This window comes from Myotis daubentonii, chromosome 4, assembly GCF_963259705.1.
Source record: "Myotis daubentonii chromosome 4, mMyoDau2.1, whole genome shotgun sequence".
Classification (NCBI taxonomy): domain Eukaryota; kingdom Metazoa; phylum Chordata; class Mammalia; order Chiroptera; family Vespertilionidae; genus Myotis; species Myotis daubentonii.
This window is the reverse complement of record NC_081843.1, coordinates 39210471-39234517: the sequence shown is the minus strand read 5'-3', so window position 1 is coordinate 39234517 and position 24047 is coordinate 39210471. Positions and strand designations below refer to the sequence as shown.

The 24047-nt window shown below is 40.8% G+C and overlaps 1 protein-coding gene across 2 annotated transcripts in view; it reads right to left on the bottom strand.

The window, feature by feature from the left end:
- The window catches only part of MARCHF3 (membrane associated ring-CH-type finger 3), a 144793-nt gene extending 121096 nt beyond the window's left edge, over positions 1–23697 (bottom strand). Inside the window, exons 1-2 of one of the 2 annotated variants that reach the window (XM_059693730.1) lie at positions 23467–23697; positions 20783–20881 (exon numbers count right to left, since the gene is read on the bottom strand). The gene's annotated coding sequence lies outside the window, so the exon portion shown is untranslated. The remainder of the gene's footprint in view (positions 1–20782; positions 20882–23466) is intronic. The other variant, XM_059693729.1, reaches the window with a different exon arrangement.
- Between the last annotated feature and the right edge of the window lie 350 nt (positions 23698–24047).

The window sequence follows — 24047 nt, the reverse complement described above, 5'->3', positions numbered from 1 at the left end:
GAAAAAAAATTTTGCATTTACTTTCTTCCTATCCATTTGTGTGTGTTTTTTTTTGTTTGTTTTGTTTGTTTGTTTTTTTAAAGAGGAATAAATTCAGACCCGGCAAAAATTTGTTGTATTACCTCATTACATAGATACAGGCTTTGGGGAAGAAATCATGAAGCTTATAAAATTCCATACCTCCTTTATTACTCCCTGTTTTCTTCCATTTGCCAATTTATCTAAGAGTTCAGTTCTCTATTCCATAGGCAAAGAAGTGCATATTAGTGTACATAAACACAAAGAGCTTGGGTTGCTTAGAAACAGGAAAAAGTATGACCCCCTGCCTCACCTCCCTTTACATCATTTAGCACATGAAGGAAACAGCTGCACACCCCAATGAGGATCATCACGAGCTTCAGGAATATAAAAGGTGCGTTAGAAAAAACACTGGAAGCTGAAGCAATTGGGACTTGATTCTCTACAAGGGCATTTCTTTTTTTCTTCTTCTTTTTTTTTTAATATATTTTATTGATTTTTCACAGAGAGGAAGGGAGAGAGATAGAGTTAGAAACATCGATGAGAGAGAAACATTGATCAGCTGCCTCTTGCACATCCCCCACCAGGGATGTGCCCGCAACTCAGGTACATGCCCTTGACCGGAATCGAACCCGGGACCTCTCAGTCCGCAGGCTGACGCTCTATCCACTGAGCCAAACCGGTTTCAGCAACAAGGGCATTTCTTATGGAGTTCAGCATAATACCCTCATGCAGTTGGTGTCATTTAATGATGGCCAAATAAACAAGTTTCTCCTAAACATAAATCGTATAGTGATTATTTGTTGCACACCGGAAGCCCCAATGAACTTATGAATTCCTTGGGGGCCCAGATAGAGTTCCATCCTCATGTTTTTGGCCTCAGCAACCAGACCAAAGCCTGGAATGACAGATGATTAGGAAGTATTGATTGAAAGATCAGACTATGTCACTGTGTGATGCTGGGTATGTCCTCACCTTGGGGGTTTAATGGAGTCCATGGCAATAGCCATCAGTGGGCATGTGACCACCCTGAATTTCTGGGCAAAATTTTATTTGCTGGAACGTGTGCATAATTTTTCTGAGAAGAGGACACATATCTTTTATTGTCTCAAAGAATCGGTGGTTATTAACCTGACCCCAAAAGTTTAAGAATCTGTGGCAGTAGTATCCAACATTATTGGATCATGAATCCCAATACTGAAAAGCTTTGAGCCTGGACAGTGTGGCTCACTGTTTGAGCGTTGATCCATGAACCTGAAGGTCACGGTTCGATTCTTGGTCAGGGCACATGCCCGGGTTGTGGGCTCGATCCCTGGTATGGGGTGTGCAGGAGGCAGCCAATCAATGATTCTCTCTCATTACTGAAGCTTCTCTCTCTCCCTCTCCCTCTCTCCTTTCCTCTCTGAAATCAGTAAAAATATATTTTTTTAAAAAGCTTTGAACATGCACACCATGCTCATGTACTAGATATGTACACATGTACTATATAAGGTACATGACACAACAAATATCAAAATGACAAAAGTATAAGGTAAATTGAAATAAACAACACTTTAAATATTTATTTAAAAAATTTTATTGAATTTATTAGAGTAACATCCTATCTAATAAAAGAGAAAAATGGTAATTGGCGTACGACGATACCCTTTTCATTGGCTAATCAGGGCTATATGCAAATTAACTGCCAACTAAGATTGGCAGTTAACTGCCGACAAGATGGCGGTTAATTTGCATATGTAGGCACAATGCAGGGAGGCGAAAGGGAAAGCAGGAAGAAGCCCCCTGCCACTGACAGTGATCGGAAACCCAGGGAGGAGCTAAGAGCTGGGGGGCAGGGCAAAGGCGGCCCTGGGGCTGCCTTTGCCCTGCCCCCCAGCCATGATCGGAGAATCAGGTGCCTTTGCCGCCCTGGCCAGTGATAGCAGGAAGTAGGGGTGGAGCCAGCGATGGGAGCTGGGCACGGTTGGTCGAAGCTGGCAGTCCCGGGAGCTAGGGGTCCCCTGCCCAGGCCTGACACCTCTGCCAGAGGCCTCAGGCCTGGTCAAGGGGCCGATCCGGTGATTGGTGATCGGAGGGTGATGAGGGTCAACTCCTCTGGCCGAGGCATCAGGCCTGGGTGGGGGGCTGAGCCGGGGATTGGGTGGATATGATGGCCCCCTTGCCCAGGCCTGAAGCCTGGGTCAGAGGTGTCAGGCTTGGGCGGGGGGTGGAGCAAGCGATCAGAGGGAGATGGGGGTCCCCTGCCCAGGCATGATTCCTGGGCCAGAGGCCTCAGGCCTGGGCGGGGGCCAGAGCCAGTGATCAGGGGGAGATGGGAGTCCCCTGTCCAAGCCTGATGCCTCTGGCGGAGGCGTCAGGCCTGGGCAAGGGGCCAATCAGGCCATCGGAGGGTGATGGGGGTCTACGGCTCTGGCCGAGGCATCAGGCCTGGTCTGGGGGCAGAACCAGTGATGGGGGGAAATGAGGGTCCCCTGCCCAGGCCTGACGCCTCTGTCAGAGGCGTCAGGCCTGGGCAAGGGGCCGATCCTGCGATTGGAGGGTGATGGGGGTCAACGCCTGAGGGCTCCCAGTATGTGAGAGGGGGCAGGCTGGGCTGAGGGACACTCCCCCCTACACACAGACCCAGTGCACGAATTTCGTGCACCAGGCCCCTAGTTGGTTAATAAAATTATATAGGTTTCAGGTGTATAATTCTATAATACAACATCTGTATACTGTATTGTGTGTTCACCACCCAAGTCAAGTCTTCTTCCATAACCATTTATTCTCCCTTCACCCTCTTCTACCTCCCCCTATTCCCCTTTCTCTCTCGTACTGTAGTCTGTGTCTGAGGGTTTTTTTTCCTTTGCTTAATCCCTTTACCTTTTTCATCTAGCCCCCCAGCACCCCTCCTCTGTGACAGCTCTCAATCTGTTCTCTGTATCTATGAGTCTGTTTCTATTTTGTTTGTTTATTTTGTTCATTATATTCCACATATAAGTGAAATCCTATGGTACTTGTCTTTCTCTGACTGGCTTATTTCACTCAGCATAATGCTCTCCAGGTCCATCCATGCTGTCGCAAAAGGTAAGATTTCCTTCTTCTTTTTTTTTTTTTTTTTTACGGCTGAGTAGTATTCCATGATGTAAATGTACCACAGCTTTTTTATCCATTTAAACACTTATTTTATTTAAATATATTTAATAGTACAAACCCATTTTATTTACTAAATAGTCATTATTTTATTAAGAGCAATGTGATTGAATATGGGTCATGTCTGAAAATTTAGATTTAATTATTTATGATATGTTAATTTTAAAGTCAGATTCTAAGTTCAGTTTATTTTACATAGCTGGGTTTTAATGGTTGTCACAATGCTAAGCAATAAAATCACAGTATGATCTAAAAATTTCCAAACACCTTTCCACAACATTCTCTCTAAATTTTAATTTCTTTAAAATTCAGTTATTTTCGTACTTATTCTTGGAAGGACAAATTAATGACGCTTCCTTCTTTGTTTTAAATGATCTGTAGGTAGCACACTATTGAAGTTGCTTATTATCACAGAAACAATTAACAAAATGTAGAAGCCTTTCCTCTTTATAAAGAGAAAAATAAATATAATTTATCTGTAAGTTTAAGAACTCTCAAGTAATTTTCAACAGGATAAACAGCAAAACTCTGTGGGATACAAAAGAGTTTCATGGTTCCTTCTCAATTTAAAATGTATTAAGTGAGTTTTCTACCATGCTGTATATTAAAGGTCTGTTTTTATAAAATTAACTAAAAGTAACATCTTGCAGTATTTTGTATATCTCTGGCTTCAACATCTTGTGCACTAGCTTGATATGAATGATATAGTGAATGAATTTATCGCTTCTAACATTACCCTAGAATCGAACAGCTGCTTCTTAAGAGGAAACACTACTCGATGTTTTTCATAAAACATTTTCATAAAGATTGTGAATAAATCTCATGTAGTAGTGGCTTACCAAAAAGAAGCACTTAGGGTATTTCATTGGTGAAACAGAAATGAACAAATACAATAGGTTAGATCTAACAACTTACAAATTTAAAACAAGTATTTTGCCCTCCATAACGTGCTGTAACACAGTATTTGTTTCTTTAAGATTTCAGTAATATCTTTTTTTAAAAAATTCTTTATTAGTTAAGGTATTACAAATGTGTCCTTAAGTAATATCTTTAATAATACTTTCAACAGCATTTTCTGGCAATGAAACTCATTTTAGATAGTTTTCAACATATTATATTATCTGGTCTTGTATTAGGTGAAAGAACATGTATTTCCTCGATGTGTGCTTTTAACTTTTACATACAAGTTAGAAAACTTCACAAGAGGCTTCACAACACTATTTAGTTTAGTGAAATTTTATAAAGAGTAGAAGGTAAATTTTAATGTTGGATTTAAAAAATTGCAGAGGTTATTTTCCAGGTTTTTAAAAATCATTAATTATTTAAAATCATAATCATTCATTATTTCTATTACAAAATTTCTCAAGGCAAAGTATACATTTCCTTCCAATATGTGCATTCTTAATGACAATAGATATAAATCCTTATTTCAGTTAGCCGTCTTGATAATTTTGAGATTTGGGGGCTAACTTCTGGTCAAAACTGACTGTATTAGTAGTTTTTTTAACTCATGACTGACAAAAACTTGTCCTAAAAGGACATGTTAACTCCTCCATTTCATACTGTTCCCTTGTGCTTGCTTGTAAAATTAGTGATATCTTCAATCCACATTTTGTTTTTGTCTTTGCAAGAATCTTTTAAAGCTACTTCTTCTGTTTACTTTGTTGTTGTTGGGGGCTAGCTTAAGTGAAACAAATTAATATTCTGCAAATAAACTTAACTGGACACATACAAATGCAATGCAACATGCTATAGATAAGTGAGGGGCCAGTCACGTATCTGTTTTTTGAGGGTAACCTACTGCTCTCTCAGAACCCAGGGCCTTCTGACATAAAGAACAGGAGAGGGTGCAAATGTCAACTCATATATAGTAATAAAACTTAATTTTTCTTATTTTAGGGGGTATTAAAAATAAGTAAAAGTTCTAGTATTTTCTCCTCACATCCCAGTGGTTTATCTTGCAAACTCCACTTTGAAAATCTTTAGTGCTATTTCCAAATCAAAAATTAAAAATTATGGATGGTCTGCTAAAGTGGCACTGGCTCTCATGGTTTGACTGCTCAAAGAGTTCCTGGATAATCCCTGAACTTCTGTTCGCTAATAACTCCGGAGACACCCTCCATCCAAAAGCCCACTGAGTGAGGAATGAAGGCAGGTTACCGGGGTGGGTTTTCTCCTGCCATCACCTAGAACAGTGGTTCTCAACCTTCTGGCCCTTTAAATACAGTTCCTCATGTTGTGACCGCCAACCATAAAAGTATTTTTGTTGCTACTTCATAACTGTAATTTTGCTACTGTTATGAATCGTAATGTAAATATCTGATATGCAGGATGGTCTTAGGCGACCCCTGTGAAAGGGTCGTTCGACAAAGGGGTCGCGACCCACAGGTTGAGAACCACAGACCTAGAAGGTAGTCTGATTGACTTCACCAAGAATAATTGGATACGGTTCACATGTCTCTGTCTCCATGTTAGACTATATTCACCCCTCAAAAGGACTGGCAGTTTTCAGCCTCAACAGACATCAAAACATGTGATTGTGAGGTGTTGCAAAATTATTCAGCACACACGCATTTCGCTTAGAAGCATTGACAGCTGCAAGTGGGAGGGAAGTGACGGGGTCATGTGTTTTCACGGTTGTTCTTCTGGACAGCTCTATTTTGTGTGGGAAGAAGAAACAAATTGTATCTCTTGTATGGAAGGGAAAAGTTTTCTAAATTTAGAGTCTTTTATCACCTGGATTATTTCCTTTGAACATGTTTTTCTACAATTGCCACGCTGAAGGCAGGGGCTCAGGGAGTCTCGTGTGCTAGAATGCAGCCAGCGGTAACAAAGTCATATGCCAGGCAACTGGCCAGACAACCCAGTTCAGTGACCAAAGCCTATTTCAAGAGTCTGAAAGGACAGTCATAAACATCTAGAAGGAATTATTTGTCACAAGATCTTGGTTACCTATAGGTAAAGTCTCTTAAAGCACTAGCAACAACATAGGTAAGTTTTAAAATTAAGACAGGGCCAAAAGATGAATTTGTCCAAATTTCCTCCATGAAAACACTAGCTTCTCTCCTGTTCTTCGCGAACTCTTAAAAAGGAGTTTCTAAAGCCTCTAATTCCTTTTATTTTTATTATTATTTTTTTAAATCCTCACTTGAGGATATTTTTACATTGATTTTTAGAGAGAGGGAAAGACAGAAAGAAACACTGATGAGGGAGAAACACATCAATTGGTTGCCTCCTGCATGCACTCTGACCAGGGCCCGGGCCGGATAGGAGCCAGCAACCCAACCAAGGTATGTGCCCTTGACTGAAATTGAACACGTAGCACTTCAGTCCACAGGCCGACGCTCTATTCTATCCACTGAGCCAAACTGACTAGGGCTCTAATTCCTTTTAGAGGTCAACCGCTCTCACAACCAGACTCTTTCAAAGGCTACGGATAACTCACCCTTAGGAAGTTAACTTGATTAGTTCTGTCCGTGTTTGAGTAAAGGGAGGTGTAGAGAATATAGATGCCATTCAATATCTCTTTCTTTGGAAAAAAAGTCTTGTTAACAAAAAGAAAAACAAAAAGAAAAAGGATCCAATCTAGGTTGTTTTCAGTATTTCAGAGATCCCACCATTATCTGTCATCAGAGAGACTAAAGATAATAAGAGGTTATTTGTATTTACCTCAGTTAAAAGTATACCATTTTCATTAGGTCTTTTAGAAAGTGACAAGATGGTCCTTACAAATGAAGTTTTTATTTGTGCTACTTCCTTGCCCACAGATTTATAAGCACTGGTATTGTGTTTCCTATATGAAGGGACAGAGGTTATTAACTGTGGATCCTGACTGGATTCCTGTTACATGTTTGCATACTGAATTCCCTGTCTTTATTTTCCCATGAAACTAGATCTTCCATGCCCCACCAATCCCAACCACTCTACCCTGTTGCCCCTCAAAAGTCTTGCTTCTTCTCACGTGCAACTTATTGGCCACTCTTGCTTGGAATTTGTGATTAAACTATATTTGAACTCTTCCATATAAACAGGTAAAAAAAAAAAATCAGCCAAAATAGCAACATAAGCAGCCAACTAGTAATCTGGTGAGTATTGCCCTCAAGACTAAAAGTTATCAACTAGAAAATTTCTATATCTTTTTCCCTACAAAAGGAAAAACAGACAAACAGGCTTGAAAGATGAATACAATCATATAGTGTTAACACTGGAGCAAATCCATAAAAATGATCCCGTTTTCTGTTCCTTTCCCAGAAGAGGAACATAAGGCCCAGAAAGGAGCCTCGTGTCTCACTCCACTCCCACCTGAGGTCAGAGGCGGAGCCAGGACCAGGCTCACGGTTCTGACTGGGGTTGAAGCAGAATGAGGGACCTGGCCATCTGGTTATTTACACTGAAACCGAAGAGAAATCTCATAGCAGTAACTGAAATTAGATAACCAATTTCATAAGGTGGTAAAGAGTTCCAAAGGCATACAACATTTAAAATATTTATTAGTTATTCATACATTTTTGAAACTAGAAAAGGGATCTTTAAAAGATTTCAAAGCCACAATCTATTTCAGACACCCTAAGTATTTTCCAGGAGGTTCCCACCAGCCTCTGTCGCTGACATTATTGGACAGAGGCCTAGGAAATGAGCTAGGCCAACCAACTCGTTTCATGATGGGTGAGAACCAGGCACAAGTAGGCCCGATTGCCACATCACATATATTTTCTCCATTCAGGACCCAACAGACTTCTAACTGCCAATTAAAAACCACTCCCAGTATTTTCATCCCAGATGATTATCTGTGACAGTTGTGCTTCCAACCCCCTTTCCAACATCCTGTCCTTGGATCAGGCATAACATCTAAGCTCTGTGTTTAAGCTAGAGAAGGAATAAAGACGAAAAGCACTGCCAAAATACTCTTTGCTGTGAGTCTCCACACCACTTCCTTTTTAAAAAATTATAACCTGCATGAAATAATCCTAGTTCAAAGTAGAGTGTTTTAAACTACATTAGTGACCTCTGAAAACCTGAGCCTAGAAAGGCCTCTGAGGTTCAAGCGATAAAACTATCCACACAGAATACATGGGTTCCATAGGCCAGGGTACTTTTCTGAAGGACTCTGTGCTGGAAGTGAATGAAATAATCGGCGCTCTAATGACAGATTCAAATTTAATCATCTCGGCATGCCTCCATCTACTCATCCAAATAACTGCTGGCTCTTTGGGCTTGTGTTCAACTGCTTAATCTAGTGTGTGGGGGATGGCTTCTCTCAGAATCCAAGGCTCTATCTTGGTCTGGCCCCGCAAAGTACAGTATTCTCTCTCATTGGGGCAGACACAGGAGAATGCCCCTTTTATTGAAAAAGAAAATGCTGTAGATTTTATTTTATTTAAAAAAAATTTTATTGAATTTATTGGGGTGACATTAGTTAATAAAATTATATAGGTTTCAAGTTTACAGTTCTATAATACATCATCTGTATACTGTATTCTGTGTTCACCACCCGAAGTCAGGTCTCCTTCCATCACCATTTGTCCCCCTTTACCCTCTTCTACCTCCCCCGACCCCTCTCTAGTAATCACCATACTGTTGTCTGTGTCTATGAGGTTTTTGTTTTTTTCTTAATCCCTTCACCTTTTTCACCCAGCCCCCTCAAACACCCTCCCCTCTGACAGCTGTCAGTCTGTTCTGTCAGATAAATGAGATTTTAAGCGAATTCATTGTTGACTGGTTCCTTATTCCTTGTTAGTGATTTCAAACACCAGGTAAATCTATAGCTATAACTGTATATAGCTGATTACTGCTTCCCATTTATACTTTTAGAATGTAAAGGCTGCTATTTTAATTGGTATTCAGAGATCTGCCAATGTGCAAACCCAAGCAGTTCAGTTAATTTACCCATTGGAAAAGTGAGTTGTCTAGAAACAAAAGGGAATGACAGATTAAAAGGCTATCTTTGCTAATACTTTTGAATTGGGCTAAAGTTAGTTATACCCTGTTGAGTCCTTCACTTCTTAGGATGAACAATGTAGCAAGCATGGCGAGACATATTGCTTGGGCCTCTAATCTTAGCTGTAACATTTCCTGTCTCCTGTTCTACCATCAATAGTGACCTACTTGCTATACCATGTGATTTCCCAACTGGAGCTTTTGATGCTCACACATGGGAAACACAATTACTTTTATATTTAGCACAAAGTGTAGCCATGAAACATTTCAAATGATTTCCAGTTCAAGGTATCCACATTAATCTTATTTTGAGGTAACTTATTTTGCTTTGTCATTTAGAGACATAATAGTTGTAACTCATTAAAAACAAAGCTTTCACTTTAAATAATAAAAAAGCCACCTGGGAAAAATGCTACATTATGTCAGTATCCAATAAATTGAAAACTAACTGGCAAAAGGTGAAATAATCATGTCCTAGTTACTCATCTTATTTGAGGAACTGGACAAATAAGACTCTTGTTGAAAGTGATAGGGAACAACACTGCGGGTATTACTTAGGTTTGAAATCCTTAGAAAAGTGAAAACAACTTATTAATGAGGATAGAGCAGTAGACAAAAACTAACACTTAGAAAAACAAACAAACAAAAAAACTAACACTCAGAAATGGAATAGAGGTGTACAAAAAGAGAAAACAACAGGATGTGTTCGGTAAAACTATGGGTAAAATTAAAACTCACTAAAGAACAATGCATAATAAGATTATGAGTACCTAGCAAGAAACCCTTACAATAAAACAAAAAAACTGAGAGTAACTCAGGAAAGTTGATTTACCAGGCAAAGTAAAACTGTCATACACAGTTTTCAAAATTAAGAAGAAAGTCATTATTGCAAACTCATGTATGTACGTAACATAGCAAATGACTATTCAAAATGTTGTCTTTTCTGGTTAGCTTTGATCCACAAACCTTAAAGGGTCTAACACTCTAATGAAGAATACTTGTTCCATGTCACTTGTGAATAAGCAAATTCCCCTCACTCAACCAAATCTCCAAAACAGATGTCAGGAGACTGCAATACCCCTATTTAAGTGAATTTCCAAAACTCTGTGCTACACCAGCTCAAAAGCAGCTGCTTTTGTGAATCATAAAGAACCTTTCAAAGCATAGTATTCACACATGGAAAAGCACATGTTCTACTTTGCCTCCGCCAAAGAAACCTCACTGCCACCCCCTCACCCAAGTACTTGGGAAATATTCCAGCCATGTGTGTGTGCCCATTATGGATTCTTTCTCCTTGCTACTGCTTTTACTATACATTTTCTATAACCTCATGCTGTTTCCTACCCACACAGCTTAGCAAGAAAGGGGGGGAAAAGGTCCTTTTTTTGAGCAATAAAAGGGCCAATCCACTGTATACGAAAACTACCCTGTCAAACAGGCTCTCAAGAGCTTACATAGACCAGGCACCTGCCTAACTTAAACGATGATGATACGCTGACCCAGCCCTTTAATTACCGGTCTCATTGTTACCTGGACCTTGACGGATTCTAACCCAGTCATACACCCATGTCTAACCACGTTATAAAGTGAGGAAGACAGGGGTCCCCACCGCGATACTCGGGAAGAGAGTGCAACGTGAACATCAAAACACCCTCTTCCCTTTCTTCCCCCTTCAGTTTTTTTTTCCTGACTTGTCTGATGCAAACCACAAAAACAATCTGGAAGGAGCCAGATTAAAAATTACTCTCAAATATGATGTATCTACTCACCATAAAATTTCTATCTGTTTTTGGAAATCTGACACAGGGAGTTTAGCTGAGAAATATATTTCATAGTAAGTGAGTCTAACAGGTTTTTGTGAGTGGGAACCCCAGAAGGCAGAACACTGTCAGCTGGGTTTAGGCTGATAATCTGCACAGAGAAATACCCTATAGCTTGCAAGGTCACCTGGGAAAAGATCCAGGGCAGATGGGCAGGTAGGAGGGGAATGTGAGGTTCTCGTCAAAGTTGAAATGACGATTTATTTAGTTGAGTGGTAAAGTCACACAGCAAGCCTCAGAAAATAATGGCTCACAACATATTTAGCAAATGACCAAGCAACCCTCAGAATGACAGGGAAGGAAAGAACATTAAGGCACGTACTTTGGTGGAAAAGGGCCTAAGCTGAATGTGAGAGAAAAGGGACCTCAGAGGGGGCACTCGGCTTCACTTCTGTCAGCCCCTTCCAAATTAATATGTGAGGTAAAGCTAGTTTTCAATTTTCACCTTTATAATCTCCTCAAACTAATTAAGTTCTAAGAATAAATTTTATTAGATACATGAGTTCTAATGAAAAATTATGTGTAAGCAGAGAACACAATTTTATTTAAGTGAATTTGCTACTGCAAGTTATCATGTCATTATAATTCTCCCAATTTACATTTATCCTTATATGTATACCTTCATATTTAAAGGTTTATACCCAATTAAAGGAGTTGGCATCCTTATAACTATAATCAACATAAAACCTAAAGTTAAAAGTATTATTCAAATTTTCCTCTTGTATTCATGTAATTCTACTGTAGTAGTAAGTCTATCTTTTCTCTAGAGAAAGAGAGAGAGAGAAAGAAACACAAGTTTTGTTAAGTTTTCAAATTTTATAGGAAAAAAGCTAAGGTGCATATACTCAGCTCAAATGACAATCAGCATCCCACTTTATTCCTACTGGAAAAGAAAAAGACTGTCTATGAATTATTAGATATCAAAACTTCTAAATATTCATCTTTTCATCAACTTATGCACTTGCTTGCTCATTCATTTTATAGGGTCTCTGCCCTCATGGAACTTATATTCCAGTTGGGAAGACAGAAAAAACCAAGTACACAAAACAAGGTTGTGGCAAGTATCATAAAAGAAAAACAAAACAGGGAAGAAACAGAGAATTGGGGTGTGGGTGTGGGCCTCACATTAGATGGAATAGTGCTGAGAGGTGCCTGTGAAGAGGAGCCCTTAATGGAACGGATGTAGAGGGACAAACCTAAGATGTGTGATCCAAGCAGACAGAACAGGGTCAGAGGTGGTAATGGGACTGGCTTATCAGACAAACAGGAAGCCAGTGTGATCAGAAAACTGAATTAGGCAAGAGGGTAAGTAATGAGGTCACAGAGATGGGCAGGGCTCATCACTTAGGCCTTGCCATAGTCTTGGGACTATCTTCCAAGGCAAAGGAAAGCCATGGAGAGCAGAAAAGGGACATGAGTAAATGAACCTGAGTCTAAATCCTAGCTTATCCACTCAGCAGTTATTTGACCTAAGAAAATTACTAGCTCCTCTTGGATGCTCAATTCCTACTTTATAAGAGTACTCAATAAATAATGGCCAATTACAATCATCAATAATTATCATTATTGTTAATACTATGATATGTAAAGAAAGTTAATAAAAATGTTTACATTCAAATAGACCTATACTGAAAAATAACATATCAGAAATTTAGAATTATTGTGAAATAAGCAAACTATTTTAATATTTTTTATTCAGTAAAAATCATCTACTTACACTGTACAAATAGACATAAATTAGTACATTCAAAATTATTAGGGTTTATTGTGGTTCTAATCAGAGTAATTATTGATCTTGGTTCATTTCTCTGTCCTTAATTAGTCTTCATTGTGGCTTTTTTCTTCCTGTTAACCCAGTCTTGCCATTTTGTGTCCAGGAATGTGTAGCTCATGCAGTTCATGGTATCTACCAAACAATACAGCAGTCATAAAGGGGATTTTATAGTTACTTTCCAAGCCCGCTAATATCTATTGCCCCCTCATTTCCACACACATACTTTTTTTTTTTACTAACAGAATCCTGATTTTGTTCAAATTCACCTCCTCTCTTCCTCAGGCAGTGATGATTGATTTTCTCACTAGTGACCAATTTACAGGTGAGAATGTGATCCTATTCTGATCAATGAGATGAGAAGAGAGGTCTTCTTAGATTCTTCTTTGTAATGTTTTCATATTTTTCAAAAAGAGACCCTGGAACCAGGCCAGTGTGGCTCAGTGGTTGAGCCTCAACCTCTGAACCAGGAGGTCACAGTGCGATTCCCGGTCAGGGCACATGCCAGGGTTTCAGGCTTGATTCCCAGTAGGGAGGCAGTGGATTAATGATTCTCTCTCATCATTGATGTTTCTATATCTCTCTCCCTCTTTCTCCCTCTCTGAAATCAATAAAAAAACATATCTTTTTTTAAAAAAGAGACCCTGGCCCTAGCCGGTTTGGCTCAGTAGATAGAGCATTGGCCTGCAGACCAAAGGATCCTGGGTTCAATTCTGGTCAAGGGCACGTATCTCAGTTGCAGGCTTCTGCCCGGCCCAGGCCCTGGTTGGGGTACAGGAGGCAACTAATCGACATGTTTCTCCCACATCGATATTTCTGTCTTTCCCTCTCTCTTCCACTCTCTCTAAAAATCAATGGAAAAATATCGTCGGGTGAGGATTTTTTTTTTTAAGAGAAACTCTGGAAGAAGCTCTAGATACTGACATGCTTGAAATGATATCTGAACAATATAGCCATCTTGTAACGAATCAGTCTTAGGATGAACTGGTGTGAGGACAACAGAGGCAGAGACATGAAAGAAGCTGTATCCTGATGAGTGAACTCCAGAAACCTGGTTATGAGAAGATACAGAATTTTAACTGGTCATCCAGAAAAGCCTGGGGGGAAACAACCCTAGAAATCACAAGAAGATGGTACTATGGCATGGGTAGCTGGTACTAAATGGCCCCTCTCTCTGTCTTTGGCTTTCTCTGTTTGTTTAAAAGCTTGGCTGGCATGGCTCAGTGGTTGAGTGTTGGCCTTTGAACCAGGATGTCATGGTTCGATTCCCAGGGCATATGCCTGGGTTGTGGACTCAATCCCCAGTGCAGGGCATGCAGGAGGCAGCGATGATTTTCTCTCATCATTGATGTTTCTCTCTCTCTCTCCCTTCCTCTCTGAAATCAATGAAAATATAATTAAAAAAAACTTTGACTTTTACCTCCCACCTGCTCAGACACCTGTTTTTCCCCCAAGACCTAAATGAAGTACATAAGGCTACCGATTGTGAGCCCTTATCCAATTACAAGAATTTCAGTAGAGACCACGTAGGACTAGCACAGATCCCAGGCACAAGGCAGATGTTAAGGAAGCAGAAACAGCTTCACATTCCACTGGGATAAGAGGATTAAGGGGTAAAAGCACTCCAGAGAAGAGGTGCAACATTATGGTTTGTAGTCAGGAGGCAGACATGCCTGAAAAAGAAGGGGGAAATACCATGATCATCAAAGGACAATGGCTGATTTTTCTTTTTTCAGCTATGTAGAATTATCTTAAAGTTGGAAATATATGGGCCCAGTAAAAGAAAATATCCATCAAGAAAAAAAAAAGCACAGAGCATGGAAAGAAGGAATGGAGTGGGACTATTGCTTGGGGAGCTGCTGTGAGGGTTGGGAATGAAGAAAAAGAAAAGATCACTTCAATGTCTAATGGTTCATAATACGCAAAAAAGCAGTATGGTTTGAAACCAAATTAACCATTCCAGTCTTATAAGCATTTTCCTACAAGAAAATTATAGAATTATAAATTTAGCACATACTGGAGAGCAGAAAATGTAATGCACACAGATTTCATAATTCAGTGCCATATTTGAAAAACATTACTTAGAAAATGGGGTGAACATTATAACAGAGGAAGATTTCCTAAGAGACCATAATTAAAACAGGATATAAATGGTGCCTTAGCTCTTGAAAGGGTCACTATCAAAATTCCATTTAGTGTCTTAATTACTAATCTGTAGCAAAAATGGAAATACATTCAATGTGAGGATGGTATCTAACTGTGACATGTTGTCTGGGTCAGGAAAGTGGTAGGAGAATATCTGGAGAGGTTAGAAACAACCCAACTTAAGGAAGTAGATCAGGAAAAGAAACCTGAAACCCCCAAAATAAAAATTAAATAACTGAAGGAGAGAAAATTAAAACTTACTGGAAATAATTCATAAGGGAAAGAAAAAAGTGACAATAGCTACAAGGCAATAACCCATCCTCTCTAGAGACATAGGCCTTGCATGATTAGTTAGAACAACAAAGTAAGAATTTATCAAGAAAGGGTGCACCAATCCACATGTTCTGCTATTAAAGATATCAGGGTAGCCCTACCTTTCTTTTCCCTATTCTGTGGGTACCTGTTTTGGTTTTTGTAGAAAGCTTCCTCTCCTTGATTGTAATGAATATATCTTGCTAGTAGAGACTTGTGATCTCGTTTCTCAATGATTAAAAAGTACACAGGAGGTGGTAAGAGTGATTAGGAGGACAAGGGAGGTGTCACTGGCAAGCATGGGTAAGGCTGGTAAAAACTGAGGTTTTGTGAGACTAATTACTTTTACACTCTGTAAGGTTGTCAGAACATGTAATATCCTGCATTAGTGTGATCTTTTTCTTAGCATCAGAAAAATACACTAGAATGCTATAGAAAAGTCCTTTGAAAATGTTCAAAAATGCAGTTACTCCCAAAGGGATAAGATTCATGGTAATACTGATTATAATAGAGCTTTTATAAAGTAGAGTTCTTAACTGAACAGAAGGGAAGGAGAATGTCAAAAAAAGGAAAACACTGGAGGGTGGGGTTAAACGAAGGAGAAAAGTTGGAATTGGGGAAACTTAAAAGGTTAAGGATGAGAACATTCTGTGAGAATCTCTGTTTTTGTAACATATTTGCAAAGTAGAAGAGGAAGATTTGGTATTTGAGACACCTGAAAGCAGACATGAGAAATTACCAAAGCAAGACTCCACAGAGAGAACCTCCACTGGTGGCAGGGAAGGGGCTGAACGATATGTTCTACAGACGTTTGCCACTACCCCTCACCTGAGACTTCCTCAAGGCCTTCCAGCCCCAGCTCCTAAGTGGAAGCAGAAGCCCTGGGATGTGCAGAGGCAGGTGCTTCTGACTTACAAGATCCAAAAGAAACCAGTATTTGAGTCCATGACCTAATCTAGAGTTGCTCATCTTCTCTGTTACTTTGAACGCCTCCTAGTAAATAACTTTATATGTAATCACTCAGTTTTCTAATGATATTTTCTTGGCAGGTCTGAGAAGAAAGCACCTATGTGAAGTAAGGCTTAAATGTCCCAGATGATATAGTCATTTAGAGTCCGTGAAGATCTAAAGAAAAAGGGCTATCCTAATGGCCCTGACCTCAGGCAGTGAGGCTTAATCAGCTGATCCATAATCTGCACATGGACACGTGATCAGTACATGACCTCAGTAACCCAGCTCCGAGGTAAGAACCATGCCATAAAAATGACTATCTATGGGGCACTTCCCGAACAAAAGGAGATTTATAAATGAAAAATATTATGAAAGTTAGTCTCTAAAATCAAAACTACTGTTTCTTAAAAATGTCTCGTAACAAATGTCAAGTTTCCCCATTCTGCTGAGCTTTGGATGTCAGCAGCCTCTAGGCCCAGCACCACCTTGTTCCTCCAAAGCCCCCAAACCTCCCATGGCCAAAGCTAGCTGGTCACCTCCACTAGGTGGTGAAAGGAACCGAGCCATCTGAGACTTCAAAAGATAGAGTGAGAAAAACAAACAAAAAGACAAAAAGAGAGAAAAAAAGATATGAGAATGAGGACGTCCCAAGTCTCAAAAGGGGGCCCATAGGTTAGCTGCCTTTTCAAAATATGACAAGGGGTATGGGAACAAAAAAAGAATGAGGGAGATGGCCTAGGCTAGGGGGAGAGTTGGAGATATTCATGAAGAAGACACAACAGGGAGGTGGTGAGAGAAAGGCAAGGCAGGAATGAAGAGGAGGGACTTTGAGGATGGGAGGGGGCGGGAATAGGTGATACTTAGATGAAATGCCGAGACTGGTGCTAATGTCGAAAGCCTGGCACTTGGATTACTACAGCTAACATTCATACTTTTGGTGAATATCTTTGTCATATCCTTTCAAGGCCTTGTAAGTGTTCACTTGAAATTCTTTGTAGCCTCTAGTAGTGCACCTAGCAACTATTTCTTGAATACCCCTTCTTGAGAAGCTACAAGATGAGAGGTGTGGTCCCTGCCCTCAAGGGGATCTCTATCCAGAGGGGCTGATTACAGGAAATAAGGGCCCTGCTGACTATATACAAGCAGGCCAAAGAAGGACATGGAAAAGCTTCCCATAGTAGGAGCTAATACTTGAATTGCTCTTTGAGTTAGCTAACAGAGAAGAGGTGCTACCCATGATAGATACTCTATTACTATTTGTTAATTAAATTAAGTCTATTCTAATTTGTAATGATTGCCTGGTAGATACTAGTAGTTCAAGGATTAGGAGCTAGTTCTTATCACTAAAATTATCTTATCAATTAAAAAGATAAATCTATCCATTTTAGTGTCTAGACCTAGGGGCATAATCTAAAAAAAACACACACACCCCCTTATCTTTGGATGAGGTGGAGAGTGCAATCATAATTTTTCTAATTATGAGGCATCTTCGTGTTCTACTAATTTCATAGTAAAAAGTTTTAAAAGCTTTTGAAAAAAATCACATTTTGCTCACTTAAAATATGTGTGTGTATTTTAGCATAAAATATATTTGGCAGCTGCTAACATAATTTGATGGCTATGCCCTGCAAAAACTTGATTTCTTTTTAATCAAATTTTTAGAACCATACTGGGTTTCTTGCCAGTGCTGCAATAGTGAGCAATAAATACATCATTAGATTAATGGTGGTCTGATGATGGATTGCTCAAAAGATAGTTCTAGCCAAGAAGAATAAGCCCAGAAGTGTCATTGTGCAGAGATTAATAAAATATTGTTTAAAACACAGATATTGAGTTAATACAACAGGGAAGAAAACACTGCAAAATAGAAAGGAACAGCCCTGGGTTTATAATGTAGCATAGTAATATTGATCATGGACTTTCCTGAGTACTCTAGAGCAGCCACACTATTATATATGCCTCTGATTAGACCCAGAGATGAGAAGGAAAAAGTTATAAAAAAAGAAACTAACCAGAGGAAGGCCTGCTGCTGTAATAAATTATTTAAAGCAAGCAGGGCAAGCAGGTTGTGAAGACAATATAAAACAGAATCAATGCCCCCAAGAAACCCCAAACCATCAGCACCTCTATAAATTTCTTACCATCCTGTCTGGCATTTTACTGGAGGTATTTTTTTCTCACCACTCTCCCCATCCCATCCCACCACGACCCTTCACTTTTTGCCAACTCTTTTCTCAGTGCTTAACATTTGTTTTTCTTCTGTAACCCAGGATGCTGTCTTCAGTTCTATTTCTCAGGCTGTATCAGAAGAGTGTCTGTACGGCCACAGATGAGTGCATCTGTCACTTCATTCATAAATTTCCCAAGGAAACTATAAGCTGGGATTATCTAATGTGATACACTTATCAACATAACTTTAATATTATACCTATTTTTATTTTTTCTTACTATTGTTACAGTTAAATCCACAAAATTAAAACTAGTGTAAAACTTCTATATCTCACTACCTGTTCTATATTAGATGTTACTGGACACAAAAACCACCACCACCAACAACAAAAACCACCACCACAAAGTGAAGGCAGGAGTTTAAGGAGAATTTTGGAGGAGAATTATGGCTAAAATTTTAGTATTAGGAACTGTTACAAGGGCAAATTGTGTGGCTCAGTTGGTTGGGCATCATTCTGTGCACCAAAAGGTTACCAGTTTTGATTCCTGGTCAGGGTACATGTTTCCCATGTACTTTGATCCCCAGTAGGGGGCATGCAACTGATCGATGCTCCTTGATGTTCCATTCTCCCATATCGATGTTTCTCTCTCTGTCCCTTTTCCTTCCTTTCTCTCTAAAAATCAATAAATATATCAAAAAACCAAAAAACAACCAACAACAAACAAACAAACCAACAAACAAGGGCAGGTTGATTTGAAAAGTGATTTTTTCATAAGTAGATTTTTCCATGGGCATAAGGATATATGGAAAGAAAGGTCAAAACTTGAAAAAAATTTGTCAAATTCTTTTTGCCATAGGTATCCCATAGCAAAACAAACAAACAAACAAACAAACAAACACACACACAAAAAAACCAAAACAACAACAACAACAACAAAAACCCTCGCTAAAACAAAACCAAACCAAACCCCCCAAACCCCAAAACAAAACCAAAACAAAACCAGAATTGCAAAATTGTTGCTTAGAAGCGAACAATGACCTATGACCCAGTTTCAAGAAAAGTAGCATTTTACTGTTGTTTTTAACTATTACAAATCAGTCCCATTGCATCATCAGGGGCTGAAATTATACCTTAGGCTTTAAAATTTTTTAGGTCCATCCAATCATTCAGAAACTGGTCAAGTGAAATATAAGCAACTGTATCCTGCCAGCCTAAAAACATTATTAGCAGCATGACTCAACAGGCAAACACGACAGGTCTAAAATATTAGTGGGGAAAAAAATTCAACATATAGGCTTTACTGCCATTGTGCTCTGTGACCTTTAGCAAATTATTTGCCATGGTGGGTCAAGGCTGGCTGGTTAAGGTCAGGTTCATTGAACCAATGATCATATATGATGGTTAGTTTTATAAAGAAAACTGTTCAAAAAAAAGAAAAAGAAAAAAGAAAAGAAAACTGTGCCAAGGTCATATTCAATATTTAAAAAATGCAAAGGAAGGTAAAAAAATAAAAACTATAGATGATATAAATGACTAAGCAGAACTTTATTATCTCACTATGATGCTAAATAACAACAATTCAAAACATACGGCCAACTTCTCAGTTACTGGTGTCATCTTTGTGAAAAACAGGATCTAAATATTATTATCTTTTGGTGGTTGCTGTTTGCTCATCTGTAACAAAGTGGGGGGAAAGATCATGGTACTCCAAGGATGAAGGTAAGCGACCTATAAACATGCCTGTCAAGTGCTCCTTAAAACAGAAATTACTCTGTAAAAGTTCCTGTAGTGATGCAGGGGCCTGGAACAACCCAAGATCAGTTTCCCAGCCTAGCCACATCCTTTTGTCCTCAGGGAAGTAAATATTCTGGGCACTGCTGACCTCTGAGAAGTCATTTGGTTTTTTAGGTACTTGGATGGTAGAAAGAGGAAAGGGCAACAACTTCTCATAGATCCTTTCTCTGTTAAACCTTTTCTAGGAACCTTAAATTGAGAATTATGCCAGTCTGAAATGGGAGAACTGAATTTAAACATTGGTATCAAACTATACATTAAAAAACACAAATTGGCAATAATTAATAAATCGAAATTTACACTGATTTGTAAGGTGAGATGGCAATCAATTCTCAACTCATCACTCTGTGATGCTGAGAAAATCTATGAACCCAATTAGATGGGACAGCTCGAAGTACTTCTAAGATGACTTTCTGAAAATAAGATCCCCTGTGTCTCTGGGTGGTTGGCTTGGGACACTCCTGACAGGGAAGCAAGCCAGCTACAGCTTCCCAAGAAGATCCTTGACCTTGGATAAGTTGATACTAGCCCTGCTGAGGTTCTAGCCCCCAACCTGGAACAACTTTAAAGTATCAAAGGTGGCTCCCAAGGGCTAGGATTCATCTAACCTCCAAGGAGAAATTCCCAGGAATGTAAATTAGGACTGGCAAAGTCATCCTGGAGACCCCAGAGATCCACTGGACGTGGAGTAGAGAATGAAAGGACTAAGACTGGGGCAGGGTCTAAATTACCTTGCTTCCCCAGACAGACTTCCTTAGAATTGGGGCTAACCTGGAACAGGGATAGCTGAGGTTTCCCAAACAGTTCTGAACACAGGACAAAAGGTGCCACTGTTGAAAACAGAGAATTAAAGTGTTACCTATAAATTTCACAAGGCCAGTAAATGTCACCTGGAAATTTTGAAACAAATATTTGTTAAATCAAGTTATAGAGGATATTGTTTTTTTTTAATATCAAGAATCACTCGGGGGTGCTTGTTAAAAAGCAGATTCCTAAGCCCCACCCCAGACTCGAGTCCCAGAGATTGGAGTCCAGCCTATAAAATGAATTTCTAAGGAACAACCCAATTGACTCAGATGACTCATGTCAAGGCATGAGAGTTATTATGTCCATGTAGTCCATCAGCAATTTAAAGACAGATTAGGGATTTGCACATTTTCCCCTGAAGTATTTAAGTATCATAAAAATGAAAACAATACTTCTCATGATGAGTTCTTAAGAACCATTGCAGTTTATTCTGCAACATATAATGAACACCATTATTAAAATATAATTATGAGCATAAAATTATTGGGAAAGTATCAACTATGCTTCACAAAAATATTGCCTTTATTTTGTCACCAAAAAATAATTATGCTATTAAAGGAATTTATAGTTTTTTTAAGTATCAGTCATTTGGCTGCAGGAATTTATTAAGCTGCTAAGCCCCTCCCATATCCTTTTACTCATCAGAATTTTTGTGATAAAGGTTTTTATTATTTTTTAAACTATAAATTGTAAACCATTGCAACTAGTGATTAGGCTGACTATGAATTTATATGCAAGTTATAAATTCCTAAAAACACATTGCATTAGAATTAGTAAGGCAGTCTTAACTCTAACAGATTAAGTAGCCTCTGCAATAAAGCTCTGTTTACTTCTATTAATGATTTTTTTGGGTGCAAAATGATTCGGCTGTAATGCATTCTCTTAAGAAGCAAAAGAACACAGTTTCTAAAATACATGCTACTGCAAAGCAGTAGACCAGTGTTGCATGGTGATGTGACAAGAACCACATTTCTTTCCTAGAGGGATTTTTTTCCTCCTCCCATAAACTCCCCCTCCCCAAATCATGGCTATAATCATTTCACAAAATGCGGTTTGCCATTTCTGAAGAGTCAAACACTCTTTTTCTTCCTCACCCAAATCACAAGTTCAGGCTGAATACTGAATGAAAATAGAACTTGAGAGGCAGGCTTTGTTTGTAGCATGTTTCTACTAAGGGTTGCCCCCTACCCACGCTCCATCCTAGGGCCCCCACTGAAGTGTACATGTTATGTTTTAACAGATGGGCCGGCTGGCGGCTGCAGGGCTGTAAAATAGGAACGTGGAATCTGCACCGAATGGTACTGAACTGAATGCTCATAAAGTTCATGGACATATACTGACCCAGACAGACCAGGCAGATCCAGACATGCTTACACTCATTGTATACCCCACAGATGAGAGGGTCCATTTCTCCACCCAGGGGAAGTTCAAGGTTGTTTCCCTCTGCATCTATCTCTACTTCATTCACCTGTCAATTTTATATGCACACATATATGTACACACACATACATGCACACCTACATATGCAAACACACACATGGATAGCTATGTATCTCCACCTCTTTATGTATTTTCAAAGATCAAAATATTCCCAAATTCGGATCCCAAATCTCCAGGCCAAGTACTCTCAATAAGCTCATCAAAGAAGAATTACAAGAAAATATTGTATTCAATCCCATTGAGTCCACACATAATATAAAATACATGTATGTAACTACCCTCAGAAAAACCAGCTGCTTTTACTCCTTATCATTAAAATTAAAAAAAAAAAGTCTGTCCCAGACTGAGTCACAAACGAAGTGTCAGGTTTAACCTTAAATCCTGTTGTCAGTTCCTGTCACAACTTCATCATTTAAACACACAGGTGCTCGGGCAAACGCCATTCGACCAGCCTGGTGGTTCATTTCACCGTCTGGTCCAATGCTCCCGGGGGCTCCGGGCACCGGGACAGACAGGGGTTCCCCCCGGTGCTGACGACGCCTTTGGACACACCTGGCAGCGACGTGGAGGTCCGCGCACCCCGCGAGGGATGCGGATTCCAGTGCTGGTAGAAAGTCATTACTTCCCAAAGTTTAATATCCGTGCTGTCATTTCCTCCCAATAACTGCAAAAACACCGAAGCCCCAGCTACACAACCTGGCTGGTTACTTAAGTTCTCTGACGGTTGAAGACCCACCCGAACCCCAAGATCGCTGGCTGGGGCTCCAGATCAGACGCGGACTCGGGGTGGTCGCACCGACGACTCCAGCGCGGGTTCAATTTCCAGGAACCCGTGCGCAAGCCATCGAGGAACCGCGGCGCCGAGGCCGACCCAGCGGGCGTGCGGCGGCCGCAGAGAGCCAGGGGCCACATCCCTGGGCAGCCCAGGGTGGCCCTGACCACACGCCAAGTTCGCGTGCGCGCAGAGTCGCGTCCCGGGCAGTGGCGACGCTTTGAAACAAGAAGTTCAGGAGTCGGGAACCTGGCGAGGAGTCCATCCCTCCCAGCCCTGGCTCCCCACAGCGGCCGCCCTCGGGCAGGCGCGCCGACGCGCCCCAGGACGCGTCCAGTCCCCCGGCTCGCGGAACAGCTCCGAGAGGCACCGCCAGCCTGCGCGCTGAACACTCACCCTGGTCGCCAAGTCCCGATCGCAAACCAACGCCTCTGCTGCGGGTCCTGAATCCCAAGTTGCCCGAAGCAGCGACGGCTCTCGCCCTAGCGGAGCGAGGCGGATCGGCTCGGGCAGGCACCTCCGAGAGAGCACGACCAGCCCGCGGCCGCCCGGGTTCAGCAGCCGCCCGGAGCGCTCTGACAATTCAGGGACCGGCTCGGCGAATGAGGCGGACCTCCCGGCAGAGGAGACCTGGCTCCGGAGGGAGGCGGGGCCGGGAGGCGGGAGGGGCGGGGCCAGCCTCGGGTCGCCCCCGCCGGGCGGGGCGCCCCAACCCGTGACTGGTGGATCCGACAGCCAATCGTAGTGGCGCTAGGGCCAGGGGAAGCCGGGGGCGGGGCCGACGTCCGACTCCGCCCCGTCGCCTGGGCCCAATAGCCGCCTCGGAGGGCTGAGGGGGACGCGCCGGCGGCGGGCGGCCGGCGAGACGGCTGTGGTGAGGCACCCGGCTTGTGGGTGCGGCTGAGGAGGGACCCGGGCGCCTCCGGGAGGAAGTGGGGACCCCGAAAGGCTGAGAAAGGCCGGAGCCCCCGCGAATC